Below are 24,084 nucleotides of genomic sequence, written 5' to 3'. Positions count from 1 at the left end.
CGGGATGATGGAGGCTCTGGTGGATTCTGACATGCTCTCTGTTTTGGGTGAAATACGATTATTCCAAACCTTCTCCAGACCTTTTTCCCAGCAGCGCCACTGGCTTGAGAGAGTGAAACAACTTCTCAACTTCTCTATGCGTCACGCACATAAGTACTAGTAACTATAGTACTAATAACTATTGTAGTATTTATAATAATTACATTGGATTGGATTTATCTGCTCCTGTCCAGGCGCTTTCAATGTGTCCATTATTCATTTATTCTTGGTGATGGTAAATGGCGTATACTTATATAGCGCTTTTCTACCTACAAGGACAAAGCGCTTTACAGTCACACACACAATCACCCAGCCACACACACATTCACACACACATTCACACGCTGTTGGCGGCTCCACTGCTGAATACAGGCGCCCGCCTACCACAAGAGGCAAGGTGGGGTTCAATGTCTTGCCCAAGGACGCATCGACTCATGGGTGTGCAAGGCGGGAATCGAACCTGGGGCAGACTACTGACTGAGGCACACCAGTGGAGCCACACTGGAGGCAGAGGGGGTGAAGTGTTTTGCTCAAGGACACAACAACAGTTGGCTGGAGGGAGCAGGGATGTGGTTGCCCGGCGGGCAGTTGTTCTTTATCTGCTGCGTGGGTGTTTTTTTTTTTTTTGGGGGGGTCCCCTGGCTGCTGTTATGGCAGGGGTCTTCAGCTGGGTTATTTGCTACAGCAGCTGTCGCCCCCCGAGCGTGGCTAGTCTGCAGCTCACCGCTCCCCCAGGGGATGGGTCAAAATGCGGAGAAGAATTTCCCCATTGTGGGATAAATAAAGTATCAATTATTATTATTATTATTATTATTGGTGTGGGGATGACTGGACAACCTCCCTCCTCCTTTTTACATTCCATCATCCACTTCAGAGAAACAAACACTCACTCCAGCACAGGTGTTATCTCACCTTTGCACAAATATTTTGTGTGATTAAATGAAATGTTTCACATGTCGGTCTGAATGCATAAGTGTGCGTGTGTGAACATCTGTTGTGTTGTGTACATGGTGACATGTTTTGTATGTGGGCATTTTTGGAGTCAACAGGTATGTGGCATTTGGGTGTGGACAGGCCCCGCCCCCTTTTGGATTTATATTACTTATCAGAATCAGAATTCATTTATTGTCATATGCACAGCTTACACCGACATACGAAATTAGTTCCAGTACAACCTGAACAAGATCAGACATACAACAGATACACATATACAGTTCAGAGTTGACTGAGGCTGCAGCAATAAATGCGCTGCCTTACTAGGATGGGTTACCAATGGGGAGGGTCTGGGTCATTGGTGACAGAAAAAAAGTCGTATCTCAACACTGTTGTTACAATGTGTAGATACAAGAAAAAAAGTACACCGTCTAAACACAAAAAGCACATATTATCACGACGACGCAGTACACAAGGATCACTGGGAAGGTTGGATAGGGGGGTGCCCCCCCCCGTGTTACATTCCGGTCGCAGCTGCTCCTCATGGGCGCTCGCGTCTCCAGGTGTGCTCACTCGGGGGCGGGGGGGTAAGTTCAGAGGAATGTAAACCTGACTGTAATGATTGTAAACATCCAGCAACTTGCTGCCTAATGCTGCTTCATCGTTCTACCCTCCCCCCTCCTCTTTGACACTCCCCCCCCCCCCCCTCTCAAAGCTTGACAACTTGCACTTTTTCAAGATATTGCAAACATGGAATGACATTGGTTTTCTATGTAAGACCTTAAATGTTTTTTTGTAAAGTAATTCTATGGTTTTGCTCGTCTTTACACCCGTCAAGGACCAACATGTAATAATACAGTATTCAATATGTGATAGAATCATTGAATGCAAAAACATTCTAGCAGCTCCAAGTGTTATGAATGGTCGTATTTGTTTAAAATTATTCAAATTGAATTTTACTGTATTCGATATTTTTTTTAATATGGCTCTTGAAGCTTAGAGTTGAATCAAATTTAGATACAATTTCTAGTTCCTGTCCTTCCAAAAATATACCTGAATGCTTGATGTCCAATGGTTGCTTAGTGAACATCATACAAACAGTTTTAGTTGTATTTAACAGTAAGCAAGATTTAGAAAGCCATTCATTTACAGGAACCAGAGCTGAGGTAAGAACAGAGGCTGCCTCTTGAATATTTTTTGCGCTAGTGAAAATGACAGCATCATCCGCATACATTTGAAATTCAACATTACCACACAACTGAAGCAAATAATTAAGTTAGATCAAATTATAAAGTTTATCTCTCCAACATCCATATGTGGTCTTATCACCCTCTCATGGTGGAAAAAGTATTATCTGAGCTTCTTCATCCACTAAATCATCTTCAAATGGACACGCCATGCTGCTTCACCTCTCTGAAAACAAACTAACCTTTAACTAAACCTGCTTCAGACCAGGTTATGTTCAGAGCATGAGTTGCTATGGCAACTTGACCTACCCTGAAACATACCTCCATTTCTGGAACCTAAAGCTGAGGTTATCAACTTCCTTAGCCTCAAACTTACCGTGATAACTAGCATAACTTGCTTCCTGGAATAGCCCTCTGGTATTGATTATAACTGATGTTGTTTTCACTCTTCCAATTAACTGAGATTGCTTTTTTTAGCTGTCCAAAGGGCAGTAAAGATGACGGGTTTCTCAGCATTTGGTTTAAGGAAATGGAAACAGGGAGGATTCAGACTCTGACTGTGTCTCAGCCAGGATTTTTGAAAAATCCATTAACGGGGGATCTGACATCCTCTCCTTAATTAAACCAGAATCAGACATGATTTAATGAGTCATGTATAATTGTTTTCATTTTCTGTTGACGCTGGACTTGGAGCTTTTTCTGATTTGCACCTGTGATGGCTGTAAACATGTTTTTGTTTTGGGTGAAATCACAATCATATATGCATAAAAAGAAAAACTAATTAAACAGTCTTTATGCTTTAATATTAATATTTTTCTGTTTTTTTTGTTTGTTTTTTTTACTGTAGGAACATCTTGAGACACATTTCTGCATCAATAACGATTTATAAAGCAAACAAACACAGAACTGGAACTCCCAGTGTGTCTTTGCATAGAGGCTGATGCTTCATGTGAGCAGACTGAATCACAATCTGCCGTGCTTTTTGCCACCGTGGACACAGTCAGACAGATTTTTGGGGACCGAGGGAGATGGAGGAGTGCGCTGTGGCAGACGGAGTGTGTTTGGCCCAAAGACCCCGCCTCCCGCGAGGCCAGACCTCCCTCCATGACTCCAAGAAGTCACGTGAAGCATTAACCGGGCCGTCTTTGTATCAGAGAAATATTAGCGGGAGCTGACATTTGGCAACAGAAGGAGCTAAGAGATGCTGTTATTGGAAAGGCCATTGCTGAATGTGTTGAAATGGAATGTGAGTGGGAAAGGAGGTGGAGAAACTCCAACCGAGGTGCTAAAGGGTGAATGTGAGTGTTGCCGTGTCTTTTAGGTGTTGTCTGTGTCACCTGGTGAGAGGGGGTTGTCACCTCCCTGAAATCGAGTGGGGCAGCACCTCATCCGAGAACAAGTCCCCTTCTAAGTATGACTGGGCGTGTGAGCGTGCTCTCATTAATCTGAGGCGAACCTGTGAAACTGAGGGTTGGCACACCAACAGCGGCTGGAAGCTGAGCAGGCTAATGAGGCAGCCAGCACCGCTGCTCGTTTGACAGCCCAGAGGACAGATCCTCTATCCAGATAACACGGCTCAATCCAGGCTGCCGCCTACTGTGCCGGTGTGTGAGCGAACACACACATATGGACACGTCCCTGGCTGCAGGCCTGTTTGTAAGGGTGCAATGTGTCTGCAGACCCTGTTTGTTACAGCTCATGTGTCACCGAGCGAACAGGAGACTGCCCCATATGCTGCTCATGTCTGTGCAAACCGCTTCATCTTCCTGCTCATCCGACAAAATCACTCTGGTTTCTGCTCCCATTTCATCTGTTAAGCAGCCGTTCATGGCCTCTCTCTGGTTGGAAAATGAATAAAGAGAAAAACAAAGGACTGATCTTTCTTACCTCCACCGGCTAATACAAAGTCTACATGACTGCAGACTGGACTGTCAATCTCTCACTTATCAATATAATAACCACATACCTAAAGTCCTTCCGCTTGGTGATGCTGCCCTCATTCCTAAATGAAATGAGGGCAGCATCACCTCAGCTGTGAACTGGAGTTCACTGTAGGAAAAGCCATGACCCAGTTCAGTCCCAATCCATCCAATAAGGCCAAAACATCTTGACTGTGTTAAATACCCAACTAAACAAGTGACCAAAACCCTAAATGTATGAGTTTTCAGTGGAATGACTCCACAACTGCATGGAGAAGTTGGATGAAACGTCATTCTGACCCTTCCACGTTCTCCTATAAATCCCACAAAGGTAAAGGTCATGACTTGATGAAGCTGAAGAGCTCAACAGCTGCTGACAGCAGAGGCTAACAGTAGAGGCTCCTCAAGTCCATAAAGGTTTGTAAATCTTCTTTGTGAGGAAGGGCAGATCTGGCTTTGTCCAAAAGAGAGTCTAGTGTCTCACATCCCCCGAACCCCCCCCCCCCCCCCCCTTCTTATTCTGGACTTTGAGTACAATTCTATGACTTCTCCTCATCTAAAAACTGCATTTGGACCGGACGTACAAACTGCCAAGATCTTTGAAGGATCCTTGCAGACTAAAGAGCTGGTCCTGTGTTTCCCTCTGGTCCCCCTAGATCTGAAGCTCTGCTTTAGAAGTAATACTTAGTGGCGACGTTCATGATACATATTTTTGTCATTTAAAGCTTCCTAAATTACATTTAATAAATCAAATCAAATCAAATCAAATCAAATCAAGTTGTTGAGTGCAGCCACGCTGTCAGCACAACCAGGTTCTGTTGAGTGGGTGGCACTCAGGAGTTCTGTCCACACATGCGCTGCCTGGATTTGGTTGTGTCTTGATCAAATTAAAAAATCTAATCAAATCAATCTTTAAATACAAGATAGAGTTTAATTTCATAAAAGCAGTGGTTGGGTTTTCCTCATTTTTTTGTACTTTCTGAATATGATGTAAAAATTCCTGAATGTCAATGAAAGTCTTACCATTGTGGTGTAGTGGTTAGCACTTTTGTGCTACAGTGAAAATCCTCCAGTTCAAATCCCAGCGGTGACCTTTCTGAGTGGAGTTTGCATGTTGTCCTCCCCCATGTGTGGGTTTTCTCCAGATGTGTGCCTCTTACTCTTGATGATTCTACATCATCCTTAGATGATGCTTTATTGTCGTTGTGTGGCACTGAGAGGGTCTGGCAGCCTGTCCAGGTTTTCTGCTACCTTTGCCTATCAGTAGCTGGTAAGTGACCTCTATGGAGATAGGCAGAAATAGAAGATGGATGGAGTTTCCCCTTTGTTCAGTTGATGGAAAAGTAATCTGTATTCTATTTTTATCTTGTCAATTTTATTTGAGAGACATCTTGAGATGATTGTTCCTGTGAAAAAGGAATTCTCAAAAACTCAAGTAGGAAGTTTTGTGATGACCAAGATTGCTGATTTTCAATCTTTATAAATCTATTGGCATGAAGTAAAATACACTTAAGGCAATGCAAGTGTCGCTCTAAAATGTCAGAATAATGTTGGATTTGATGTATATCAAGGTCATTCCAGAGTTGGAGGACATTTTACCTACAACCCATTATGTTTCTAATAATGTTCCAAATACTAAAACATGCAGATTGTGACTAAATGCACTAATCTTGAGACCGGATCTACAAAATCTAAGTGGAAAAATGCATGAACATTGTTTTAAAAATACCAGACAGGTCTGGATTACCCACTAAAATTATTATTATTATAATCTTATAGTCCAGCTTTCGTATGTTCATACAAAATCTTAATTAGAACAATTAACGTGTGTCCCACAACATGCACACAACTCTGTTAGCATAACCTTTTTAGCATGGCAGAAGAAGAATCTAGCAGAGAAACACCTGATCTGCCGGTCTTGACATCACTGAACAGTTCTCTCTGTTTTTCACATTTTTACAACACAATTAGTCTAGACTGAATGTCTCACTCTACCCCATCCTGAAGTTAACCAGGAAGTTGACAGAAAAAAGTGAGAAATGCCATTTTATTTGTAAATCTTTGTGTTTTTATCTGTCATCTTTTCTTGGTTCTGGTCTCCTGTTCTAAATAAAGGCACAACTGGTGCTGATATAATACATATTATTCTAATTTTCATTCATCCAGTAAAAAGACAAACATATAGCAACCAGTCATACTTAATACATCAAATAGTCGGTTCTCTGGGTTTCATCTGTGAATTGTTGATCTTGATCCATGAATCGAATCGTCATCCAAGTAACGATCCACAGCCCTCATGTGGAGCCCCAACCCCTGTTAGCATGCAATGGTGTGAACATTACATGTGTAACCCGATGCACTCTGCGTCTGTGGAAGCTCACGTTCACAGAATTCCTTCTGCAGTCACATTGAGCCGCTTCATTTCACCAGAATTGTCCAAACTGCTCTGCACCACCTTCTCTCTGAACTTCCGGTGAACTCTTGAATTTCTTGAAATTCTCAGAAAAGACATTAAAGACAAATCCTCCGCTGTCCTGATACAGACCCGTCCAGGAGGTGACTTTCCAACACACTCCTGATCCCTGGGAGACGTAAAACTTTGGGTCACTACACACAAAAAAACCTCACTTACTGAAGTTTCTAATGTGTATAATTGATGTTATGGATTCCTACTAAATTATTTCTGCTGGGAGAAACAGACTGGATAAAGTATTAAATCATGCCGGGTTTTCACATCCCCGATCATGATGTTCAGTTAAGCAGATGTGTGCTTGGAAAAACCTGGGCTGTGATGAGTAGCAATGCACACAACCTGATTGAGAGGGAGGGGCTCATCACTTCATGGCTCGGCAGACATCGGGGGGGTGGGGGTGGATCTTAGTCTTTTATCTAATTACTTCAACTGAACAAAATGCAGGATGAATGCACAAATGGGCACACGATGTTGAAATGTGAGAAAATAGAAAATTTGTCCCAACAGCAGTTAGTGTACAACAACACGGTACAGGACTGCTGGAACCACTGCTGTGTTTACTTACTTATTTATGACGTGTACCTTTACTGCCATTCTTTATTTTTTACTACTATTTTTATACTTACTCTACTTTTGCTATTTGTTTTTTCTAACTGTTATACTTTTTGTTTGGCTGCTGTAAAAACTAAATTTCCCTCCAGGATCAATAAAGACCTGTCTTAGAATAGGATTTGAAAAACGCAATGTTTAAGCCATGGACATAACTTTCTGAGAAATTCATAAAACTGTTTGAAAAGCTACAGTTCTGTTAGGTAAAGTCATTATCAAAGGCAAAACAACAACTTTATTGTCACAATAAAATCAAACCTGCACCTCCACAGCCAGAGTCATGGTCCTTATCTGCAAACGTGGAGAGCGAGTTACTCCCCCAGGGCGGAAGACATCAAGGATGGGAGTGGTCAGTTCACAAGGTTACTACAAAAATCTGAAAATCAAAGAAAAAGTACAGCAAATTTGGTACATATTGCCTTAAAAGGTAATATAAACTCAGACGGAACTACCCTATCAGGTATTGGAAATATTGTGGATTTTCACTACTGATAAAAAATCTGCGCTCACAAAAGGTAATGAAGGACAAATTCAGGTGAAGGACGGCGAGTGAGACTGTCTGAAAGTTCGGCAGTGATGGTGACTTAAGACACGCCCACGTTGACAAAGACAGAAAACCGAGGTAGAACACAAAGGAAGTGATCTCATGACTGCCCTTCATACAACTTGGTTCATAAAAGCGGGACTGGGTTCCCCCTCCAGAAAGAGGTCTGATTTCTGCTGAGACTGCTACCCCAGAACCCAAAAACCTGGACCGTTTGATTGATGGACAGCATGTCCACTGTGTTGGGGGTTTCTGTGGAGCGCCAGTCCGGTTGTAACATTACCCATCTATCCACCCACCATCAATTCTCCATCCATCCACCTTCCATCCACTGTTCATCCATTTCCATTCATCGTCCATTTGCTCCATTCATATGCTGTCCATCCACTTCTATTCATCCTCCATTGACTAGTCACTCACTATCCATCCACTGTCCATTCACTGTCCATCCACCATCTATTCACTGTCCATCCGGATACATTCTGCTGTCTCAGCCATTTTGTGAAATTGTTCCCAGTTCTGCAGGAAGAATGTGGGCCAAGTTTGTTCAGGCTTGGACAAAAATAACACCAAAATTTTGAAACAGCTTTAATATCAATAGTCTCTGTTTCTTAGTCAGAGTTTACATTTCAAATAAATAGCTGAAATGTTCCTAGTTTGATTTTTACTTCAAAACACGCTTTATTTGTATGCACTTTTTCCAGCAACAGGAGATGCTGATCCTCTTATGTTCTTTTGAATTGTGCAGAAGATGTGAGCTGAAGATGGTCTTTTCTTTTCCCATCACTGCAAGCTGTTTATTAGACATTACTCTCCTTCAGTTAAAAGATCTTTATTTTTTACCCGCTTCCTCTTTGAACATACACTTCGACCTCTGGCTGGGCTGCTTCGGGATTCTCCAACCTTCTGAGCTCTTTTTTCCTCTTCTCCTAAAGGGTTGTATGCCTGCATTTGACCTCTCCTTTCACGGAGAGTCTACCATTGTTTTCTTTTTGTAGGCTGCTCTCCTCCAAGATGCACTGCCTTAGCTCAATGGTCCATCTGTACATTTTTCATGCTGTTGCATGATAAATCAGATTTTAAAATGCCTAGAACATCTGAACGGTTCTGTGCCGGTACAGTTTATGTCAGTCATGCTTCAGCAGCTGAGAGGCAAGGCTTTTTCTTTGTCAGTTTGTGTTTGTTTTGTGTTCAGCAGTGGCAGTCCTGCCCTTCCACAGTGGCCATCTGTTAGGGCAGCATAGGGATGTCTTGTCAGAAGTGTTAGAACATGCTCTCGTCTCCTTTTTCAAGATGACAGAAACTAAAAACAGCAAAGATTGCTGTCAGAACAAGATGGATGTGGACATCTCCTGTGTCAATATATGTCAAGCTGAGATAGATGGCTGTTTTATGTGGACTCTTCGTCGCACCTCAACAGTCAACTTCTTTTCATAGGTACACACTGCTGCGGATTCAGTTTAGAATTCTGAAATCTAACAATTTGAAATACCCAGTATTACATTTTTGCAGCTATGTCAAGTCAATGTTTTAGGAAAAAGTCTAAACAACAATTTTTCAGCTGCTTAGCAAAGATAAATAACATTAAGTTTGTTGTCTGTCTCCCAGATTACAAAGACCTCCACAAGGCTAACACGTTGATGTTTCTTGCACTCAGTCACCGTGGCCTCTTCAGTCAAAGCAGAACTTCAACAGTGTTTTTGTACCTTTGTCCCTACTACTAAAATGTTTCATCTTCTACGAGTTACAAAGAGTTCTGGGGTGAAACATGTACTTTTTAATGTGCAGTCATCCAGGTTCACCTTGCTAGTCCCGGGTTGGACTTTACTTTTGGCTTAAGAACCACCTTGATCCTGGATGTCATGGATTCAAAAAGGTTCTGGAAACATTCCTCAGAGACTTTTGTCCATATTGACATGACAGCATCATGCAGTTGCTGCAGATTTGTCTGCTGAACATCCATGATGCCGATCTCCTGTTCCACCACATCCCAAAGGTTCTCTATTGCGTTGAGATCTGGTGACTGTGGAGGCCGTTTGAGTCCAGTGAACAATTGTCACGTTCTAGAAACCAGTCTGAGATGATTCCAGCTCTATGACATGGCGCCTTATCCTGCTGGAAGTAGCCATCAGAAGATGGAACACTGTGGTCAGAAAGGGATGGACATGGTCAGCAACAATGCTCAGGTAGGATGGAACATGCTCATTGGTACTAAGGGCCCCAAAGTGTGCTAAGAAAATATCCCCCCACACCATGACACCACCACCACCAGCCTGAACCATTAATTCAAGGTAGGATGGATCCATTCTTTCATGTTGTTGTCACCAAATTCTCCCATCCGAACGTGGCAGCAGAAATGGACACTCATCAGACCAGACAATGTTTTTCCAGTCTTCTATGGTCTGGTCTAATTTTAGTGAGTCTGTGTGAATTGTAGCCTCACTTTCCTGTTCTCAGCTGACAGGAGTGGCACCTGGTGTGATCTTGTGATCATCTTGGCCATGTCTACATGCCTAAATCCATTACGTTGCATTTGCATTAACCAGGTAAATGGCATGGCGTATACCTGCATAGCGCTTTCTACCTTTCTGGAAGGCTCAAAGCGCTTTACAGTCACAAGCTCATTCACGCATTCACACATTCACACACTGGCGCCAACCTTCCACCAAAGGCAAGGTGGGGTTCAGTGTCGTGCCCAAGGACCCTTTGACACATGAGTGGGCAAGGCAGGAATTGAACCTGCAATCTTCCAATCAGAGGTCAACCGCCATACCGCTGCACTGGCCGCCAAAAACACCCAAAATGCGCCTACTGGACTGGATCACTTTCACTTCAACATCTTTGGGTCAACAGTGTATTTGTAATAAAGAAGCAGGAGACACGAGAGAGTCATCTGTGTATTTCTTCCTAGACTGATGATCTTGGAATCTGGTCAAGGAGCTTAACCCCAAGTGGCAGACGGAGGGAAAAAACATTGATGACAAAATGACGTGATTTAGCAGTAGGAGTTCTCAGCTCCCCTGGCCACTGCCCCCCTAGAGATGGTTCCTCACAACATGCTCTCTATGGCGCCCCACAGCTGCTTTGGGACCAGATAGGTGCAACTCTTAGCAAGGAGGGGGCACAGATGGACCCAGACTCAACAAAAGACAGAAGAACCCAAGTAACCAGGTTCCAATCTCTAAAGTCAATGGTGGCGCCTCTCCAGTCCATCATTCTGCCTTAGGATCCTCCTTTACCATCATCTCTCTGAAGCTTCTGTTCCATCACAGCATTTCTTTAGAATGTGACACAACTATTGATTTCTTGTTTTTTAGTGCCCCAAACATTTTCTGAAATAGCTCAAAATCTTAAGATTTATTGCAGCAGGATCTCCTTTGACAGTATTGTTGATTCACAACTGAAGATCCAAAGAACAAAATCACTGTGATTTTAAAGCCCTTTGCCCCTTTAACATTAGGGAAAATAACCCAGAGTTATCAAAACAATCATTTCTGACCCAATTGAGAAAATTCTTTCTGCTTTTTCAAAGGACTGTAATGTGTTTTTCTCTACTAGTCTGTACTTAAAAAGCCAATAACTTCAAATGAAACCTTTTTTCATATGAAGTGTTTGTTATAACAAGCTCCACTTCATGTGATTGTGTGAATTTTCTGAAAACCCTTTACTGAACACAGCATGAGTTGATATTTGTTTATGATATTAGTCAAAGGCTGTTTTCTGAAGGGGTTCTAGAATTAATGTCAACAGCTCCATTATGTTTTTATGGCCCCTCCCTTCCTTTCATAACCTTGTATTGATTCTACGTTGTTATCGGAATTGAAGGATCAGCAGACAGAGCTGGATGCCAGATGAATGTTTGACAGTGCTGTGGGAGGCTGAAGGATATTACTGGGGTTTTTCATTACATCATCTTAGCCCACGTGTCTCTTCAAGGACTGGGCAGGTGGTGAAAGCAGTATAGGCAATCAGCAAATACGTGAAGAGATGCAACTTGCTGCCGAACAACGGCCAGAGGGAGGCTGGTGCAGAGATCGCTTAAAAGGGAAAACAAAGGCTGGCTCTTGTCAGAGCGGCTTCTGGTTCTTCCTTCTCATCTGGGCTCGCGCAGCTTCAGTATCTTTACCTTCTAGATTCACAGGTGACACATTCAGTTTGTAGAAGAGCCTAACTGGTTGAACTTTTTTGCTGAGACTGCATTACATTAAGCGAACAGAGGAGGAAGCGACTTTCCTAGTGGGGATCAGCACATTTCTTTGGCTGCACAGTGATGATGGTTTGACCCTTCCAGCCTCATGCTGAAGGGTTCCGATCGAATGTGGCTGACGTCTTTGCATGACTTTCTCTGGGTTCAGAGTTGTTGATTGTTGTGAAGGTGGATTCTTGGCATGGATGATAAACTGCCAGCACATAGTGTCCACTGCTGTGATCGAATTCATGTGATTTAGTTTATTTGACTCTCCCCGTTGGCTGGTTAGCTTTCGGGTTGTTTTACTACCCCACTGGTAAACTGCTCAGGAAGTCTCAAAATAACAGAGTGATCAAACCTTTTTTAAAGAAGACAGCCACTCGAAGTCCAGGGGTATTTCATCAAACTGGTTGTTTCAACCAAACTCCATAAACCATATTTATGTCCAAAATCAATGTTTACAGAATTGCTGAAACCACTGGATCTGACAATTACACTGTCAGGCAAATATGTCCAGGTCGTAGTGAACACTTATATAAAGGTGACGTAGGTGAGACGCAGGCCTGTTGTACAGATTTTGGATTTTTTCAACTCCCCTAAATCCTGCAAACTGCATAAGGAGCCATAAGTGCTTTTCCCAAGTGTCAGGATCCTTGAACTCTCTTTTGTCAGAAATGATGTTATGTTTGTATACATCCAGAATTAAACTCTCGTTGTCCATGACGTAAAGGGACGCAGCTGTTAGCAGTATGTGCACGTCACTGTAAATATAAAATAACATTTTCTAACTTTTTTTTTACTGCGACATAAATTTTGCATTGCGATGCGGACAGATGGATGTCAGATGCAGACACGATAGAGGCGATATAAACTTTACAATTGATTGAGGAACGCTCCATTTTTTTGTGTCAACGCAGTGGAGCAAATCACTTAGCCAGGGCTGGCCAACCCAGGTCCTAAAAAGCCTCAATCCTCTTCCTGCCCACTTTGCCCCTGATTAGGGGACTCAGGTAATTCCAAATCCCGATTGACTGAACACGCCTGATTTTGGTAGTTATCATTAGTCCAAAGAGAGCTGGAAAACACATTAACAGTGATGCCGGCTCCGCTGCTGAACACTGGTTAACCTTCCACCAGAATCAAGGTGGGGTTCAGTTTTCAACACATGGGTGTAGAAGGCAAGGCAGAAATCAAACCTGCAATCTTGGGATCAGAGGGCGACTGCCCTAATCCTACCCTGCCACTCGTCTCTACGACCCTCCATGGACCAGGACAACCCAAAAACCTACAGCACCTGTGCGGCCTAACACCTAGTATGGATGCACGTGATTAAGGGTTTTAATTCATTTTGCGAAATGTGTGAAGCATTTTTTAAGATTCTATACCCACTGCAGCAAAGAATTCACTAGCTGCGGTTACATGGTCAAGAGTAAAATTGAATGAACGTCCGATCAGGATGAAATACGTCATGTCAACACGCCGTTGGCAACACTCTGCCCCGATCAGACTCATTCAGATCAGCATTTATTCTGATGGAGATAGCTGGTTCTGCTGATTGTTGATCTGATTGTGGTGCATGGAAACAGTTCATTCTGATCCTCGGTCACTGCTGCTCTGGTTTACGTCACGCATAGACATGTGGCTCCAGAGGAGGCTCTGGAGCGCAAACAGGACGGCCCGCTGCTCCACACGAGCTAGCATGTCTCTGAGCAGAGCAGCCGGACGTATGGCGTATGTAACCGATAAAGTTTTTCTGGGCCCATGAACACAGTTCAATTCTAATCAGATCTTTGATCCGTTCCACATGGAACCGCGGCTACTTAATCAACAGTTCAACAAATCGTTTAGTCAGTCAATTTTCAGTCATACTGTAAACTCTTTAAAAAATGAGGTGATTAAATATGGAAACAAAATAAGCTGATCACCAGATCCATTTCTGCTGAGAAACTGTTCACTGCTGACCGGCATGTTCTGCTGTGCAGCTTTTGCAAATAGTTGCCCCAGTCCACCGTCTTCTCCTGTTCCTACCAGCAGAGGCAGGTATCCGGTGAAACTGTGACATCCAGGCGCTGAGCAGGCATCAATCACAGTTTCTAGAGTTCCATCCTTAAATGTTCCAAGATAATAAGGCATCAGCAGCCTCTAACAACATGTGTATTCCTTCTATTCAAAAGGTAGTAGATTAAAAAAAAAGGTTAAGTAGCTGTTTCAAGGGTTCCAGGTTATCAGTTTCTTACCCAAACGGCAGAAATCTCTGTCAAATGTTCAGACTGAAATATGTCAGTGAGTTTATTTCTCATCTGCTCCTGATTTTCTTTGGTTTTTTTATTTTTACATTTCAGTGCTGCCTTGATTCAAAAGACTTCTATACATTTTAAGCTCATGTTTGCTCCTCTTGTCAAACATGAGTAGCTTCAGCCTGAATGCAGTCCAGATCCCTGTTAATTGGTAATGAAACCCTAACCGAACGTTCTACTTTCTGCTGGTTGTTTTATTTGTTGAATGCCTTTGTAACTTCATTGATTTGATCCACCAAACCTTTGACGTTTATTTTAATATCCTTTTCCCATGCTCTGTAAACCTTCTCTATGCACATAAATTAGAATTAACTGTCCAATTAACGTGTTGTTCACAGAAAGGAACAGATGTTGTGCTGATATTGTAATTAAAGAGCACATGTCTGTGAGAAGACAAACAGAACATCTGCTGCTCCTTTCTAAAAACAGGCTGGAAGCAAAGTTTTCTTTTAGAGTTTAGACTTCAAGAAGCACGTGGTGTAAGCCAGTGATTATGGTACCAAAGGATGGCAGCGTCTGCTTCAGCACGGCCTCCAGGTTCGTCCTTCCTGGACATGGCTGATTTCTGTCAGTCCATTCACTTCTTACCTCAGTTTTCCACCAAGGCAGCTCCACAAAGATCACATGATGGACCAACCATTCTACTAAAATGTCACATGAAGGTTGGGGAGAAGTTGTAGCATTGCCACATATGTAAATGTATATTTGGGATTGTCTTTGCTGACCACCTTTAAGTCCTGAAGAGGGGTCACGTGTGATGGGTCCTCCCATGACATGACAAAAAACAATCACACCTCTCTGTCTTTCAGACAGATGGAGCTCAGATGGAGCACACCGTCCACCCTCATGTCCCCCTTCATCCATGAACCTCCTCTTTGTTCTTTCTTTCTGTCCTTGTAGCTCCAACCTCAGCATCCTTTTACCAGCATCATCACTGTTCCTCGTCTCAACATGTCCAAACCGTCTCCCCCTGCTTCCCTGCATTTACCTCCAGAACATCTACCATGAACTGTTCCTCTGATGGATTCATTCCTGATCCATCCTGGTCGCTCCCAAAGAGAACCTCAACATCGTCATCTCTGCTACCTCCAGCCAGAGGGAGTCCTGTGGCTGGTTTGACGCCCTGGGTGAAACACTGGACGGCCCACTCACCCCCCTTTCCAGCCCCACCATCAAACACTCAAAGCCTGCATACATACAAACGCAAGAACAAAATACATCATCTATTTTACTTTATTAATCACATGAGTGAAATATGCTTGTGTAGTTGAATTCCCAATTAAGTTAAAATATGTAAGTTGTTTCACACTTAACACCCATCCGTTTGTGTTTTCCTTTTGAGGGCTGGCTGCTTCTGGTAAAAATTGTTACGTTTTTGTGTTATTTTTTTCTTGCGCTAAACTCAACCCTGACATGAATTATGAATGAATACATTCCGGTCATTTCCATCGACTTCATGAATGAACATCAATGGAAACTAGAAGTAGCTGAACTTCCAGAAGAAAATGCGGGGTTGAATGCTATATTGCAGAATGAAAATGAAACTTGATAGGTAATAATTGGAAAAAAAAAAAAAAGCAATCAGTAATAGATGCTGATTAGCTGGATTGAATCGTGTGTGATTCTGATTGACCGAACACACCTGACCCTGGTGAGCAGCAATAACTGAAGCAGGGTTGGCTGAAAAACAAGCAGGGCGGTAGCTGACGAAGAACAGGGTTGGTGACCCCTGCATGGAGAACCAGAAAACCTTTTTCCTATTGGGAGAAGCTCAAAATGTTCAGTTCAGCTCAAAAATTCCCACTTTGGAAAAACTGCAAAGCAATATGATGGAACTGGATTTAGAAGAGCGAGGAATGTGCTAACACTAGTTTGACCTCAACATTTTTATAACAAATGAGCAGAGGCTGTTGACTCTGCGCTCGCTTTACCACACAGAATGAGTACAAAGTCTGTTGGTCAGTCAATCCTTCACATGTGTAAAAAAAGGTCAATCATGGAATGGATAGAAAGTAATGAATGCTTTAAATGGTTTAAAACTGTGTTTCTGGTGTTTCTAACATGTTCCTGTGCCATTTTTCTGATGATGGAAGACATACATAAAGTGAATTAAGTTTACTTTTTTTAAAATTCAAATCGTTGTGAATCAGGAGCAGACGCCAAAATGTCGTTTCAGAAAGAACGTATTTGTGACTGTCACAAGAACAGCAGGCAGAAAGCCGGACCCAAATGCAGCGGGTTTACTAGCTCAGCTAAACGTCCACAAAGCTAAATCTGGGTCAGGCAGGCAGGAGTCAATAGCCAGTATGGGAGCATCAAAGGAGGGGTCAAGGTCCAGATGGGATTCGGGGCAGGCGTGAGGCAAACTGAGTCAAAGACAGAACAGCAGAAAATCCGGCCTGGACATAAAGCTCGGTAAAGAAGGCAGAGTGGCACAAACAATTCTCTGCTCTGAGTGAGGAAGGGATTGATTGAGTGAAAGAGAGTCAGGTGTGGGGCATCCAGGAAGTGTGTGCTGGGGTTGGTAGGATCCACGATCGTCTTTGTTTTCCTCGTCTGAGCTGGAATCTGGGTACAGCTGGATAGCTCTGATAGCGATCGCTATTGAAAGATATTGGAAGAGTATGTAAGCTGGTAGTTGATGGGAAATGTGGGTGGGCTTTCTCCGCACCAACACAACTCTGTGGGATCCTTCAGTCCTCAACTCAGGGGTGAATTTCCAACGAACCCCTGCCACTCTGCAGATGCTTTGTTCTAAACGACGACTCAGGTGTTTTGAAATGTGTTGTTGCGTTGAGTGATTTGTTGGTGTGGTTTGCTCTTCAGGACCACCGCATGTCCTTCAGGTTCATCCGTATGGTTTTTCCCATTTGGTTTAATCTGATTTTGTCAAATGATAAAGTGTAAATCTGACCAAAGAGTTGATCAAGTCTGACCGTTTTGCTGCATGGAACGAACAGGTTTTTCTTCAAACTAAGGTCAATTTAAGAAACTCTTTGCTGTAACCGTTCTGTATCACATTAAATGCACTTTTACATGAGCGAATGAGTGCGAAAAACCCTGCACTGCAGCGCTCTTCCATTACGACTGCTGACGCTCCTTCTGAACCGCCTTGCTTTGGTTGGGGATGCAGCCGTGCAGCTGGATCAGGCTAAAAGGTCACGCGCCGCTTTGCCTCTCAGTGACCTTTCCAGGCTACCTGTGGAGATCTCAGTCCAGGTCATTAACTCTGCCTGCTTTCTACATTGAGTCTGATCCTATAAGTGGGAAAACATGATTAGAAATATAAACATAAACACAGTTTTTTTAGTTTTTTAAACTTGCTTTGATGTGAACTATGATGTCTTTGAACCATCTGAGCACTTTTTAAAGATGCCACTTTTCCTTCATTTTGCTCTCTGTTATCCAGTTGCTGGATGCTCGATTGACCCGTCTGACATATTCTCATCTTAAAAAACTCATCCAGTGGTCGTCTTTTGACGTCAGCTTACAAACACAACCAAAGTTTGACGTCTGTTAGTCTGTTAAACCAAAATGACAAACTGGCACTACAGCTGTGGCCACATCTTTTCTTCCAGGATTAATTATGGAATTCTCATAAAAAACACCCAAACAGCCATGCGTACAGTCCAGGATTCACAACTCCAGTTTTTGTGGACAAAAACATCTTTGTCCATGAAATAAGTGTCCAACATCCAATTTTTGAAAATTTTTGAAAATTTATTTTTTTTTCTTTTTTTCAGATAAATAAAAGGACAAAGTTACAGTTTACGTATCAAGGTAAACTATGACCTGGCTAGACGTTTTTGCACCTCTCATGACGTGTCTCAAGTCAATCCAGGTGACATTGTTTACACCCCCCCATCTTGGTTTGTCAGTGTCGTTTCAGCATCTTTTGGATTCCTTTGATGCAACATTTGAACTTGTTTTATAATTATATATTTCTTTGCATTGTATCCGTCCATAGTTTGACTGTTTTTTTTTGCAGTAATCCAGAATAACCCTCCTTGTGTACATGGAAGAGGAAAAAGTAATTGGACTTCTGTTCAGTGAGGGACAAACAGTGACGTTTACTTCAGTGTTAACCTATCCCACATTGCCATTCGTGATCAGTTGTTTTGAGTGTCTGCTACCCCAAATAATTTGTAATAAGAATTCGAACCCAAACAATCTATTGAAATCATAAAACTACTTTCTTTAAGAAATTCATAAAGGAGAAAGTTTGTCTGTTTTTCTCTCAAACACGTCAAGCTGTTGTCGTTGATGCTAAAGTGTAGTTTGTGTGGTACTGCGATCGCTCCTTCGTGCACTCAGAGGCAAACCAGACCTGGATGCATCACTGCCGTTGTCTTTACAGTGAAGCGTCTGTGCCTGGGCTCACAGTGCTGAGCACCGACACAGAGGCACATCTGCTCAGACCTGGTTTTTGACTCCACACGGGATTTTACTGCCTCTCCCTGCTGCTGCATTCAGTTTTTCATGAATATTCAGAGCACCGACAGGCTCCAGTGTCAGCTTTGTGCAGAACTGGGCCATGTCTGAGGGATCCCACAGAACCTCAGAACTGTTTTTCTCCTAATGAAAGAGGCCAGTACCACAGAGTTTTAGGGCCAGTTTACAAACAAAAATTCTTTAATTATGACTTTTAAGTCGTATATTTACGAGAAAAAAAAGTCATAGATTAACAGGGAAAAAACTCCAAAGTTGTCTGTTTGTCGGAGCCGTGCTTGAAGATGAAACATGGGAGCATTTTGTGAAGCTTTATTCCTGGATAGGTTTCAGAAACAAAGAAGGTCTGGACCTTTTGGCGACTCAAAATCAGATCATCGTCAGTGAAGTCGTCTTTCTGGGGTTCGGTGTCGGTAAAGCGAAGTTTCAGTAAAATAAGGAGCTCAGAGACACGTTTGGGTCTAGAGGACCAATACTTTATTTTCCTTTTTCATTCACAAACCCAGAAGTCCATTTGTCTCATTACTTCATCAACCTGTAATCAGAACACCAATGTGTAAACAGTTCCATACACGCCCTCCTCCAGAGGAAACGTTCTGTTTCAGCATAAAACAAACATGAAAATTTCTGTTATATTAGCTTTAGAACGTTGAAAATGCCAGAAAGTGCTCCTCCTCAGACGAAAGCGTCACACAGACGTAGAGATCTGGTCTTTAATGGAGGAAGAAAGGACTGAAGTGGACATCTGCAGGAACACTGACGTCTTCATCAGCGGCTGCAGAGATCCTGCAAATCACCCATCAATAAATAAAACATTAATAAATCATAATTCAAACAAATGAGCTTCCAAACGTTTGTAACGTTATCAACAAACATTCAGCTCACCTGTTCAACTACGTTAGTCGGTCTGCTCTGCTGCTGTGTGGCGTTCACTTGCTGCTCTGAAAGCTCACTTCCACTTTAAATCTCGTAATTTTACTTTTTTATTTTTCTCGTGGCCCTAACACTCTGTCGTAGGCCAGGGCCCTGGTAACCTTATATAATACCAAACAGCCTGAATAACACTTTCACATGTGCAGAAGATTCCCTTTTTTTATGGTGTTTCTGATTCTCCTTCTGACTCTGCTAGACTTAAAGACGTCTGCGCACTGACTGCAAGCAAACATGAGGATGGATCCTCCTTCTGGGGCACGGATACACCATTGTCATCCATCCCAGCATCGTGTCACTTATCATGAACTTGCATCACTTCCCAGTGGAAATGGAGGCACAGGCAGCATGAGCTGGAATTGAAGGCATCGTGAATTATTGACGTGGATCCTTTTAGCCGATGCTGGCTGTTTGTGTAAAGAAGCAAAATTGGCTTCAACTTTCAGACGTTTAATGGAAATGTTTTGTTGCTGTCATTGAACATAAAACAGGTTTTGAAAGGTTTTTCCTTTTATTTCATTTTCAAAACTAAACTGGACTTCAGAATGAGGAGGAAAGCTTGACGTTAAAACAAAAGCAATCAGCATGCAGAGGGGCGTGAGTCATTCCTGCTGGCTCTCATGGAACCTGCCTTTACTCAGGAGTTTGTCATATAGTTTATGTGGAAGACAAAGCTGGCAAATCACAACATTAACTTGTAAATCAAATATTTATATGTCATGTATGCAACCTAATCTCCAGAAGAGTTGGGGTGTCTTTGTATGTTTGAATAGAAAAACAAAACAAAAAGAGGTTAAGGCAGTAGTCACCTGTGGGATTTTGGAGAGCAGAAGGGAGTGGCTGCATCTTAGAGAGATCACCGGTGTCTTGGAGTTTTACTGAGGTTTGAAGGGCCATCTCTAGGAACGTCATGAAGATGGAACGTACCATTGCTGTGTAAAGTTGTTGGTCAAAAATCAACAAGATCATGCAGTTTAAAAAGTCTGGATTGATCAAACACATTGTTTTTCCTGGCTTTATGTATAATTCTAATGGCTAGTTTTCGAAGTAAACTGAGAGGTTGTAGTGAACTCTTAGAATTATTCCCCCACATTTCTATACAGTAGGTAAAATATGGTAGTATTGAGGAGGAATACAATAAATATCTACGGTTTGTCGGTCTCTCTCCTCCTGGGAAGCGGTCTGCAGATCTCCACATTGTTTGTGTCCAGAGAAATTCCTTTGGACTTCTGGAACTCCTCCACCAAAGAAATCTGTTTTTCAGTAAGGGTTCATTTTTATTAGGTTAGTCTAAACGTTTTTTTGTATTTTCTTTTCGTTTTATCAGCCTTTAATTTGTCATTTATGGACATGTGTCAAAATGTGTACTTTGAAATCAACTTTTAAGTTATTTGGACTCAAAGGTGATGCTCCTGGGTTACATGTGAAAGTGCTTGTTGAGTCAGAAGTGAATAGAGACGGTGACATTAGAAAAGCTGCTGCTGAAGGCCGGCTCCATCATCCCCGCCATGTTTTTGCAGGTCTTGAAATTTGGGTTCCTGAAAGGAAGAGCACTTCCATGTACAGCAGGCCAGCAGCCTTTAAGTCGGTGCAGTAATTGGAGAGCCTGTCTTTGCTCTTTTCCTTTTGCATGTTTCCACAAATGTGGTCGTCGTGCTGACAGGGTCATGTTTGTAAAAGCCATCTGCGTCCTCGTGAGCTCTGTCTCCTTTCAGAGAGATAAGAGAGGAGTTTGCTGTCAGAGAGAGGGGCTGCGTCAGACGTGCTGTGTGCTCTGCAGGCCAGGCTGCACTTGGAGTCTTTTTTTTGTTAGCAAGGCTAAACTAACTGTGATCAGCAAAGATTGTATTTTTTCTGCTTTTAAATTCTTCATTTTTTTTAAACTTTTGTAACTTTTATTGCAAATCTCTTTTTTTCCCCTCTCCCGAGTCTTCAGTTATTTCTGCCACAGATGTTTTCACTGCAGAAATTTCTTCCTCCTCTTCATTTGGGAGAAAAGAGACTCAGAGTCCTTCAGTCAAGGTGACGTGATAAATCCAGTTGGGTCATTAGATCACCACGTCGGTGGCGGACACAGGAAGAGCGGTTGAGGAGCGTGTTGGGTGAAGGGGCTGTGGAGGGTAGTGGGGAGGTAGGGGTGGAGCTGTGGCTCCGTCGTCATCTTTGGGCTGCTTGGGTTTAGGCGCCGGGGATGGCCTGCGGTGACGAGGCCCCGGTAGGCGGCTCCTGGGCCCTCTGGGCCCTGGCTCCATCCTTGGCCCGCATTTTGGTGTCCGGCGCCCAGTGGCTCCAATGGCTGATGCCCGGTACGGTGGAGCACACCTGTCCTGTGGTCTGGGGGCCCTGATGCTGGGGTCGCCCCCGGTGCTGGAGGGGCCCCCATAGGGGGTACTCCCCTGCACCTTGCCGGGAGTGCTCCTGGTTCGGGGGTGTCCTGCTCCCATTCTCCTGGTCTGGCTGGTCGGGCTGGGGAGGATCTGATCCCCCAAATAAACATGAGGTATGCTTCGGCAGCGTGCATGTAGCTCCACCCCCACATGCACGTGCACACTGCTCCCTGTCTGCTTTTTCCTCCTCCTAACCCACAGTGCATCGATGGACAGATACGTTCCGCTCATCTTAGTGTCAGAATTTCACTCTTGGATGGAATAATTTGTCTTTCCAGCAGACACATTCACACATTCACAGCTTAAAGTCATAACCTACTCAAATCAGCAACTCGGCACTTGCACCCCCCCCCCCCCCCCAAACAAACACACACACCGTCTTCCTCTCTCTCTTCCCTCTGTAAAAAACATAAAATAAAATATATATTTAAAACATAGAATGCAATAAATACATAAATAAAAACTATTTAAAAACAAAACAAAATGGGGATTTTACAAATCTGGTTATCTGAAGATCTATGACCCTATATTGTAATAGTAAAACTAACACAAAAGGCCTTCAGCCTCTCAGCTCTTTTCAGTTGTCTCCTTTATTGGATATGACAAGTCCAACAACAACAAAAACTGTTGAAGGCAAAAAGACAGAAAAACGTTTTATCTCGTTGGAATCAGAAATGTTCTGAATTATCCATTTAATTTAAAATAATTGCCTGATTCACTTAAAATCTGCTTTTCGTAATAAGTCTGTATATTTAAGTATTTGAAATGAGAATTTCACATTGAATTGGATCGAATTTCACACACACACATACATAAACATATACATATATACATATTTACAAAAAAAACAACGCCCCTTTCACCCTCCGCGGGTGGTTTCTCCTCCAAGCTGGGGTCCTCTACCAGAGGCCTGGGAGCTTGAGGGTCCTGCAGTATCTTAGCTGTTCCTGTTCTTTTCTGGACTGAGAGGTCTGAGGTCTTTCCAGGTATCTGTTGTAGCCACTCCTCCAGCTTGGGGGTTACTGCCCCCAGTGCTCCAATTACCACAGGCACCACTGTCACCTTCACTTTCCAGGCTTTCTCCAGTTCTTCTCTGACTCCCTGGTATTTCTCCAGTTTCTCATGTTATTTCTTCCTGAAGTCCCACAGGATCTTTGCTCTCTCCTTCTCTACGACTTTCGGAGGTGTTTCCCATTTTGACCTTGGGGTTTCCATTCCATATTCTGCACACATGTTCCTGTATATTATTCCAGCCTCTTGATTGTGGCGCTCCATGTATGTTCTATAGGTATATAGGTGAATAGGTAGATATCTCGCATGCCTAAATGGTGTGAACGTCCAGCGCTACATTAGCCACGTCAGAGTTTCACATTACCTTTAACTCCCAGCCTTGTTTGCAACATATAAGGAAGCAGATTTACATGTTGACAACCTGTTCAAATCGTTCGACATCATAGAAAACGCTCCAAATTAAAAGGTGCAATGTCCTTTTTTGAAAAAATTAAGTCTTTTAAGAGGCCCTTATAGAGCGGAAAATGCAATATTTTGTAGTTGACTAAAAAAGTATTTAGGTATTTACTCTAGATTTCTCTGTAAAATGCAGAGAAATACATCAAAAATTTTAACTGTCAAGTAAGAAAACTCTACATTCAGCACTAACTGAGAGTAAAATGTACCTATAGAAAGCAGTCACAACAAACTCACCAGACTTTTCTTCTGCTTTTGTAGTTTATCCGGATCTAATAACGACAAAGTAAATGTGTGAAACTAAATGACACATCAGAGAAACAGAAAATAGTGAATAGCATCAGAAAAGGACTGTGTTTACAGTTATGTTATGTCCCACAAGCAGAAATCTTGACAGTGGATCAAAGACAAACACTTTCTCCAAATTCTATTTGTTCATTTATTTCTTTTCTCCTAAAAAAAACAACCTTCCCAAATAAAGTGGAGCCTGAAAATCCCAGGAGAAAAAATATGCAGCATTTCTCAGAGTCATGTGATCCTGAACATCTCTGTTTGTGTTCAGACACTGCCTTTGTCCCTGCAGCACTGTTTGAGTTGAGCTGACACCGTCGTTTCTGAACCTGGACCACAAACTCAGACCATAAAGACAGAGGAAGGCAAG

At 42.7% G+C, this 24,084-nt stretch overlaps 1 protein-coding gene across 4 annotated transcripts in view; it reads left to right on the top strand.

Moving 5' to 3' along the window:
* shank2 (SH3 and multiple ankyrin repeat domains 2) overlaps positions 1-24,084 on the top strand; it is a 314,619-nt gene that overhangs the window by 60,768 nt on the left and 229,767 nt on the right. The window lies entirely within an intron of this gene.

This window comes from Oryzias latipes, chromosome 3 (genome assembly GCF_002234675.1).
Source record: "Oryzias latipes chromosome 3, ASM223467v1".
Lineage (NCBI taxonomy): Eukaryota > Metazoa > Chordata > Actinopteri > Beloniformes > Adrianichthyidae > Oryzias > Oryzias latipes.
The sequence above is the reverse complement of the archived record's forward strand: the minus strand, read 5'-3'. Positions and strand labels throughout refer to the sequence as shown.